The 9407-nt window shown below is 42.1% G+C and overlaps 1 long non-coding RNA gene across 1 annotated transcript; it reads left to right on the forward strand.

The window, feature by feature from the left end:
• The first annotated feature begins 4275 nt into the window (after positions 1-4275).
• LOC127023789 (uncharacterized) lies at positions 4276-5261 on the forward strand. Its single transcript, XR_007767475.1, has 3 exons — positions 4276-4341; positions 4481-4562; positions 5144-5261. It is a non-coding gene; the product is annotated as an uncharacterized LOC127023789 (long non-coding RNA).
• The last annotated feature ends 4146 nt before the right edge of the window (positions 5262-9407 follow it).

Here is a 9407-nt window from a genome sequence, read left to right on the forward strand (position 1 = left end):
GGTCATCAGGGCTGGAGAGGGATGAAGAGGATGGATCATTAAAGAGACAGAAACAATCAGCATCTCAGCGCTGAGTTCTTACAGAGGTACTGTCCCTGAGTGTAGTGAAGAAACACAAGAAAAAACATGCAGGAGTGTGTATCCCCTTTCCCCTAAAGGTCATCTTTCATGTGGAGTCTTTTTTGCCCTCACTGACCCACTGTTGATACTTTTGGGATCCATCGAGGGTGAGCAATAGTGTGCACAAGGAGCTGAAATCTATTGAGATGATGAGTAACATGCACAGAATGTAAATCCCTTTGCAAATAAAACAGCTCACCTGGACCTGCAGTGCCCCTGACATTCACCTGCTGGGCCCTAACCCTACTTCTGAGTTTACAGCCACAGCCTCCGTGACCTTCCCAAATTTCCAGTAGCTTCCTGCAAAACCAACATCAAAAATCCAATGCCTCTAGTTCTGTGTTTTGCTTGACGCACTCTGCAAGGTATTGTGGCACAGTGGTTGCTGTGTAAGAATTCTCTTTGCCCAGCCGTCACTACACAAAAACACTGAGCAGACCAGATCTCCTTTCTTTACGTAGAAAGGCAGCCCTGATGTGAACATACGGTGCATATTGATTGTTGAATGGTGTCCAGAGTCCACCAGCAGCAGCTCCATTCCCTTTCTGAAATGGAACTTGGTTCTAACAATATTCAAAGTTTTGCCTATGGCAGATTTTTTCTTTGCTTTTGATTTACGCATCTGCGCACTTATATAGTCCTAATTCATTTCTTCAATGGCCCTTCAGCTGTTATATTTTTGCTTGTCAGGGTGCTTTTTTAATTTTTTTCCCCTTATAAATATATAAAACATTTAATGAAGAAATAATGATATTTTCTCATGTCACTGACTATTTTTCCTGTCATCTTTGATGTGCTTGTAATGTGGGCGGACATATTATTTATGACCAGGGAAATTAAATATTATTTCACTTTTTTTTCCTAATGCAATCTGTGTCATCTTCCAGTTCCCAATTTCTTTCCATTAAAGTTATTGTCTTTGCTGTTCCACTCGATCGTTTGTTGTTGGTTTTGTAACAGCATTGCCAGAAGATGCAGAAAAACATAATGGAGAAAAGAAATGGCATAATTTGCAGGAGATACTTTTCTCATCTCATTTAAATGAAGACAGTTTGTTCCTGAGTGTCAAAAATATCAAGAGCAACAAAAATATGGAAATTGGTAATTTCTTGCACTAGGAATACTTCCAAAGGTTTGGAGATTCTGTCTGATTCTAGCAGCTACTAAAGATGTGTCCAAGCCAAACTTCAAGCATAAAATAACTTAAGACCTCAAATGCTTGAAATCTGGGTCTGAATTTTTTAAGTCTTTGGCCCCAAATGCTTCTCTCATCTGCTGCCAGAATGTCCTCAAAACTAGAACAGGAATCACAATCCCTAACATATTTCTTTATCATTCGGGTGTTACGGAGACAAAATAGAGCTGGAAAAGGTGATCGTGTGGTGTGTATAACACAGCCTTTCACATCTGATCTCTGCTTTTGCATTTTCTGGTCCTTCCATAACAGATGGCATGAGATGAGACCATGGGACAGGACCCTTTGTGTTTCCAGCATCTGCTCCAGCCGGAAGGGACTCATCAGAAGCTCTTGGGTGGGATTTTTCTCACTCAGGAGAGGTGGGATTAACCCTCTATCCTGAACTCATCCCCTGTTTTCTTTTCTTTAACCAGGAAAGACAGATGAGCACCTCTAGAGTTGATTCATCTCTTCCGTCTGCATTAGTCACTTCTTTTATAATGGGTGGAATTGCCTTTCACGGGTGATGATTCCTCTGTGGACTACAGAGGAAGCCCAGACAACTAGCTGAGTCTTGTCAATCAACTTCAAGTTGTATAGACTAATGGGGGAGAAATCCCATCCATTCTTTCCATCTGTCCTGTTCCTATTGTCAGCCACAATAGCTACAATACTAGTGTCCCGTAGGAATCAGAGGTGAAGGGTAGCAACCTCAAATGTTGGAGAAATAAAGAGCACCCTGACTAGTTTTATCCCAGAATATTCTTTCCCCATAGCTAACGTCTTTTCATATTTCTTCCCAGTTGTTCCTTATGCTGCCTGTGTATTCAGTAGTGTATTCTGCAGAGGAATTTTCCCCCTGCTTTCTTTTCAGTGTCATGGCTTTGTTTCATGATTCCTAGCTCCTTGTATCGAAGTCAAACCCAAATAGCCTTATATCACCTTTCTTCTCTTTTTCCCTTTTCTTTTTTTTCCCCCTTAACAGCTCAGCAAGGCTGCCTGCTAATCTCTTCTTTTGCAAAGATTAGAAACCTAGTTTTTCTTTGACCTTTGTGAACAATCAGGATCTTGGAGTCCCCAAGATGGGTCGCCATTATCTCATCTTTTGGGCTGCTGACAATGATTAAGTAGGACAAAGGATGTGCTCAGAGCGATGGAGTTTCAATCTGTCCTTAGGGAGTACCTGGAAATAAAAGCAAGCAGAGGGGGAAAGCTCCAGCAAAAAGAAAGACTCGACCTTTAGAAAACATCCTTGGCTGGTGCTTTCTCACCTTTCCAAATATACATAACGAAGATTTGCAAAAATAGGTCTCTTAAGTGTAGACACCTGCCTCTAGACTAATTCCCGAGAGGACTGCTCCCACAGCATGTTCCACTGAAATGAACACTCAGGACTTTTGAAAATGAGGTCACAAACAGAAATGTAATTTTACACTGTTATTTTTGCTTATGATATATCTAGCCATCTATCCATCCATCTGTGTGCTATGATCTTTAGAAGTTTTTCTTCAGGTTTAGATTACCCCTGTACAACAGCTCAGAGCAAGGGATGACTAATACTTCTACCTCTCGCGATCAATCTAACAACAGAGCTGTGGCTGTTCAAGGTGCAATTTCTTTACCAACTCCTGTTTCCAGCAGTTGCTCATCTGCTGCTCGCCTTTCCCAAGGGTAAAGAACAACTGTTACCTGTTGTGCTGGTTTTGGCTGGGACAGAGTTAATTTTCTTCACAGTAGCTGGTATGGGGCTATGTTTGGGATTTGTGCTGAAAACAGTGTTGATAACACAGGGATGTTTTCGTTACTGCTGAGCAGTGCTTACACAGAGTCAAGGCCTTTTCTGCTCCTCACCCCACCCCACCAGCGAGGAGGCTGGGGGTGCACGAGAAGCTGGGAGGGGACACAGCCGGACAGCTGACCCCAACCCACCAAAGGGATGTTCCATACCATAGGACGTCATGCTCAGCATATAAAGCTGGGGGAAGAAGAAGGAAGGGGGGGACATTGGGAGTGATGGCATTTGTCTTCCCAAGTAACCGTTATGCGTGATGGAGCCCTGCTGTCCTGGAGATGGCTGAACACCTGCCTGCCCATGGGAAGTGGGGAATGAATTCCTTGGTTTGCTTTGCGTGCGTGGCTTTTGCTTTACCTGTTAAACTGTCTTTATCTCAACCCACGAGTTTTCTCACTTTTACCCTTCCGATTCTCTCCCCCATCCCAGCGGGGGGGAGTGAGCGAGCGGCTGTGTGGGGCTTAGTTGCCAGCTGGGGTTAAACCTCGACACCGATCCAGGACCAGGTGAATTACCAGGAGCTGAAAAGCTTTCCCACCCAGCCCAAGGATTCATAGTGCAGTGGTTTGTTTCTGTGGACTCAAAAGAGCAGTGCATATGCAAGAACCTCATGTTTCTCATGTGCTCGTGTCATCTCGCATAGGCCAAACAACTGACCAAACAAACCAAGAACTGATTTATAATATATTATTATCCTTCCTTACTCCTACTCATCTTGTCCACTGAACAGAGGAGGAAACTAAAGTGCAGACAAATCACATGACAAGACTATGACCATAGGTTATCTTAAACAGATGAGATGGTAGAGGGATATATAAAAAGAGAGCTTGTTGCATACATACTTAGATTCACACATACATACATGCTGGGATGTCCATGCGGACAGAGAGAGAAAGGGAGATGTAGGCTTCTCACACAACTGTTTTCTGCTTCTTTAGAGCATCTCTGCCAAGGGGCTGCAAGGGAACGAAGGCAAGGAGGGGAGTCATTAAAAGAAAGTTAAGAAAAGGAAAAATTTTCTTTTAAATGGGCTAAAGTGTGAAGAATGGCCTTTGTGAACAATTCAGTCATTTATCATTATTTCATTGGCATTGTATGAATTATAAATTCCAGACTATAATGGAGTAATATCTCATCTCCTTTCCCCCTCAATGGGCACTGGATGAATGGCCAGGTGAGCTGCACTTGGACCAGCAACATTCTCCAGAAGAGTCCCTGTTCACCTCAAACTGCTCTCCTGAATTTCTTTTCAGTAAGTGCATGTTGATTTTATATCAGTCTTTTCCAGATGTTAAAATTAATGAGAACTTAGAAAATAGCTTTTCTCTTTTTGAAGAAAGTTTAAAAAATGTTTTATTTCTTCTTATTCTTTTTTTCCTATTGAAAAATAGAAAAGGTGAGGGGCAGAGAAACATGGAAAAGGAGAGCTGAAGCCAAGCAATATGGTTTTGCAGTTTATGCAAGGGCCAAGGGGTAAGTGTGGACACAAACTCTGTTATAGTAGCTCACCTGATGGGTGGTAGCATACTAAACTGACGTAACTCTTGGGTGTTTTTGTACTTGCATAGACACACCAAGTTACCTATAAAAATGGGTTCACAGCCATGACGTAAATGGGATTTGCCCCCTTCAAAACTGGTATTTCAGTTCAGAGAGTTCTGACTTTAGGCGTATTCGTGCTGTACCCACAGAAGGAGAAGAGTTGACTCAAATGCACTAACAGCATTAAAAAAAGAAAAATATTCCTGCTGCAAGAGATTCAGGGAGCTGTGAAATCTGGTTTAGGAGGTAGATAGTGTGGTGCTTACTTAATAGACTATCAGGATCTATCAGAAGCTAACAGTAGCCATAAACATCAGTGGATCAGCTTCCATCCATTTTGATTTCCAGTTATATTACACTTTGGCTGTGTCACAGCCAAAATAAGAGGTCCTAAATAGAATAGCTGTTATCTCAATATTATTAATTTGGTGGAAACTTTTTTCAGTTTCCTTTGTTACGTGTTTATTTCCATACCTCGTCACTACTTACAGGTTTCCCTCCCTCTTCCATAGCAGCTTATCGCCTGCTCCCAGCTGATCTCCCTCCTCTACTACTAGGGAGATGGAGCCCTGAAGCATTTGAGGTTTTGGGAACAGAGGTCTCTGATGCAATGTGTGTGAAAAGGAACATCCTGTCTTAAGAAAATTCCACAGTGTACCATTAGGAATTGCTGTAGAATTATATTTTCCTCTGAGAAATACTCTGAGCCTGATTCTCAGTTATGTCATCCTCTTTCTTGGAAGAAGAAAAAGGTGGATAGAGGAGGAAAGCAGGCTAGGAGCCTTAACCCAGCTTTGTGATCCTTGAACTCCAGGGCTTTAAAGAAGCCTGACATCTGCATTTGAAGAGGTCATTCTACTCAACCTTTGTTTCTTAAGTACATTGCATTTACACAGAGCTCCTGAGCACCTCCACACAGATGCTGATAAAAGGCTAACAGCAACAGAGAGATTATTTTGTTTGGATTTGAGGTTTTCCAATAAATACACCTGAATCTAAATCCTGTCCTTTCAAAAGTCAAAGGGTTAAAACTTTTCATCAAGGTAAGGTATTCCCCGAGCAATCTGCATTGAGGGCTTTCTGAAGCAAGAGAACATTGTTGACCCAGACATCACTAACTTCTTTGCTTCTGAAAAGTTCTGGCTGCTGATAAACCTTTGTCCTTTTTCTTTGATTAGCTTTACTCTGGCTATAAATCCTATTTTGTTTTGTGCTGGGGTCTGGCCAAGGAAGTATTTCTATTAACCTGGAGCAGCTGGGGAGTAGCTGGCTCTCGCTGTCAGGGGATTGCAGGCCTGAGTATCCTGTAACACTAATGTTTTTTTCTCTTGAAGCCTCAGTCTAAAAAGGAGGAGATCCATGTTCCTTCTGCAGTTATTTTGCTAGCCTCGAAGCTGGCAGAGTTGTGTGGGCAGGATGTCATTAGCTTAAAGATGGCAGTCATTAGAATTTCCATCTAAAATCTGCTCTCCTCACAGTCTCCATGTCTGTCGTCTTTGCTGTGAGCTTTAATTTATCCATTCATAGAGTGGGAACATACTCCTGCTACTTTCATTACCCAATTGACTTTAATTAAAAAATCTGTAACACCTCCTGTCTTGGAGGGCTTTGAGTTTGGTATCCTAATGTCAGGGGCCCTTGTAACTGAAGGGAATGTCAGTCAGCCGTAAGAGCAGCCATTTCCATGTAGTGAGACTTGATGGGCTATGCTGCAGCAGTGTGCAGCGCGCTCATTCGCATTCATTTGGAGCCACCTGTGAGTCCCTGGATCTTCGGCATGTCTTCAGCCTAAAGGAGGAAAGAGAGCTTACTTTTACTCCCTGATGCTTTCTGCTCAGTTACAGCATTTATTCTAAGCCTTCCCGCCCCGAGGCTGTGGAGACTTGCTAAGTGCACTAGCCTCATTACCAGAGCACCACAGCAAAAAAATCTCTCTACATCTATGCCTTTTGCCCAGGGTCTGTGACATTCCTCCGTATCTCACAGGTGTAAAATGAGTACCAAATATGCACAGTGAATGTTAAAACCCCTTGTCCCCAAAGGCAACCTCTGTAGTGACTAATCCCTGGGAGACTCTGGGATGTTAAAATTGGTATATTTTCTACTTTCTGTTATCTCTGCTCCCTCTGAGCTTTTTGCCATGTATTTACTGTCCCTTTACCCCTTTCCCTATGCTAGCTCCCCACTCTGCATAGCCAGTGCCCTCAGTCAGCAGCACTTTATCTGCTTCCAATGTAGCGTGTCCTAGAAAGAATTATAGCATTGCCTTTCTCTCGACAGCTAGTCATCTCTCAGTAACATACAATAAGCTGTACTTGGGCCAAAGGAAATGGGTTTAGCCTGGCGGGTAATTAATTTTCTCGGGGTTCAGTTTCCCACACTGAAATTGGTCTCCATCTGATCAATTAGAAGAACATTTCGCAAACGAAACTGATTATGAATCATGGGTTTCAGTTCAGTTGTGGAGAACCTGATACATGACCGTTGGAGCAAAAAGTAGAGGGAAGCTTCAGCCCATTTATCCCAGCTGCTGCTGAGAAGTAAAGACACCCCCCCCACCCCCTTCAAGGAGAAAAAGATGCTGAGACTCCACCAGATCACAGCATAGTTCTGAAAATGCTCCTCAGATCTCCTGATCAGTTGTCTCCCTGGACATTGAAGCTTATCTGCTGGCCTAACGCTGTCCTGGGGTCACCTCTCTGAGCGCTGGCATAGCTTAACTCTGGCAGATCCTGTTTCCTTTTGCCTCCAGACGTGCAAATAAAAAATGAAAAAGAGTTTTAGGATAAGGAGCATCCCCAAGACGTCTTTAATTCAGATGTAATGGTTTTGAACAAGCAAAGGAATGATCTCAGACAGCTGTGGTCTCTGTATCACAGTCAGCTTCTCCTTCCCATTTTCCTCTGCAGGTAATAAGTCACAGAAGTTATGGCAGTCTTCACAGTTGAAGTTTAGCTTTTAAGAGAATGACAACATTTCCATTTCAGCCACGAGCGAGTATACAGGATCTGTCTCTCACAGTGGGAACAGATAGCCGCTGCCCCATTTAAGTAAGGGGCGTCCATCTCCATCCCTCCTGCTCTTCTTTCTGTCCCATGTACCCCCCAACACTGAGCAGGACTGTTAGTTAGTTCAGTTGCTACTGTGTCTTTAACACATGCCCAACACTTTACTTTAAAGGAAATAAATAACTTCAAGTGTTCAAATGAAATTTTGCTGAGAACCTTTTTTTTTTACTGAAAAAGCCATGACACTGAACTTTACAGTCATCTCAAGCCTTGAATAGTTTTTCATTTGTGTCAGATTAACCAAGTTAAAATTCTCTCTCACGGACTCGGCATTTAGAGGTATTATACTAGAAGTAGCTTAATAACTTTCACTTAAAAAAAAAAAAGAAAAAAAAAGGCATTTCTTGGCACCATGCAGAGCAAACAAAGAAATGTAATTTCACAAAGCAGGACCTGCTAAAGGGGACGTACTGCAGCCAGAGATGGGAACTAAGGCTGGGCCTTCCAGTGAAAGAAGGCTGTGTATGAAAAATTCATCACCTAAGATCACAGGCAGTAATCTCATCTGTTTTTATACACCAAATTGGGTCAAGCCCAGTTAGTGCCTAGGCAGGACACTCTCTAGAAAAAGTACATTAATAAAAAGAGATGCTGCAGAAAGTGGTTCTCAGAGGGCGGGTGTGTAGGATTTTATATAGTTCCTATAGTTATATATATTAAAATATATTACTATTTTATATAGCTCCTTTTTCCTGTCTCCCTAACGTAGACCCCACATAGATGGAGAACTGAATTTGCACAGAAATGTCTTAATTTGTAGTTGAAATATGTGATGTATTTGCTATCTCATATACTGACCTTTATTCATGCTGGAGAAGTGCATTTGGAAGGGAGAAAAGGGAGGCTTGTGACACTTAACATTACCTGTGGGAGGAAACTCTGCAGTGTTGGGTCACACCTGGGACAGCTTTGTCACCAGCATGGTTTATTCTTAATGAATGGAGTCTCATTGTGCCAGGGAAGTGGAAGTGTTGATTGTGGCTTTTAGTAAAAAATACACAACTGTTGTATAACTTCAAACTGAGGAGCAAGACCTAGAACGTGAAGAAAGACAAACCTGACTATTATGCTGCTAGAAGCAAGTGCAGAGAAAGGAGCACTGTCGCTCCTGCAGTAACCCCTGCTGCGGAAGAAACATATACAGATGCTGTTGAGGAATGTTTAAAGATGAAATTTCCTAACTGAACAATCATACCTAAAATAGTATTCTGGCTCCAGGCTTTTAGAGATGTTGCTTTTAAGATGCAATGGAAAACTGATGTCCTGACCTCTTGTGGTCACTAAATATACAGTGCCAGATTTTCCAAGCATATGATTGTTTTCAACACACTGTCTCCTTCCCAAATTTTTATTTGCTTTACTGAATGATTTTATCTCCAGCGCTCCCTTCACAATTTCACCAGGGCAGAAACTTACTCAGTGTTCCTAATTCTTTTGTAGAAGGTACAATGTGACATAGTTGGAGACCTCCACCCCTGACAGATTCCAGAACACACTGCAATACGGCCACAATGAAATAATATTAGCATGTGATCTCTTGTTCTGCATAGCTGTTTTCAAGCATTCCTTGGAAGCAGTACTGCCTTTCAGAGCATGTGAAATGATCCTTGAATGTAATTTGACAATCAAGTTCAGAAGTAACAACAAGATCTTTTAGAATGAGAAGATGCAGGCTAACTGTAAGAATTTATTTTTATCATTGCCTTGA

Source organism: Gymnogyps californianus, chromosome 18 (genome assembly GCF_018139145.2).
Source record: "Gymnogyps californianus isolate 813 chromosome 18, ASM1813914v2, whole genome shotgun sequence".
NCBI lineage: Eukaryota > Metazoa > Chordata > Aves > Accipitriformes > Cathartidae > Gymnogyps > Gymnogyps californianus.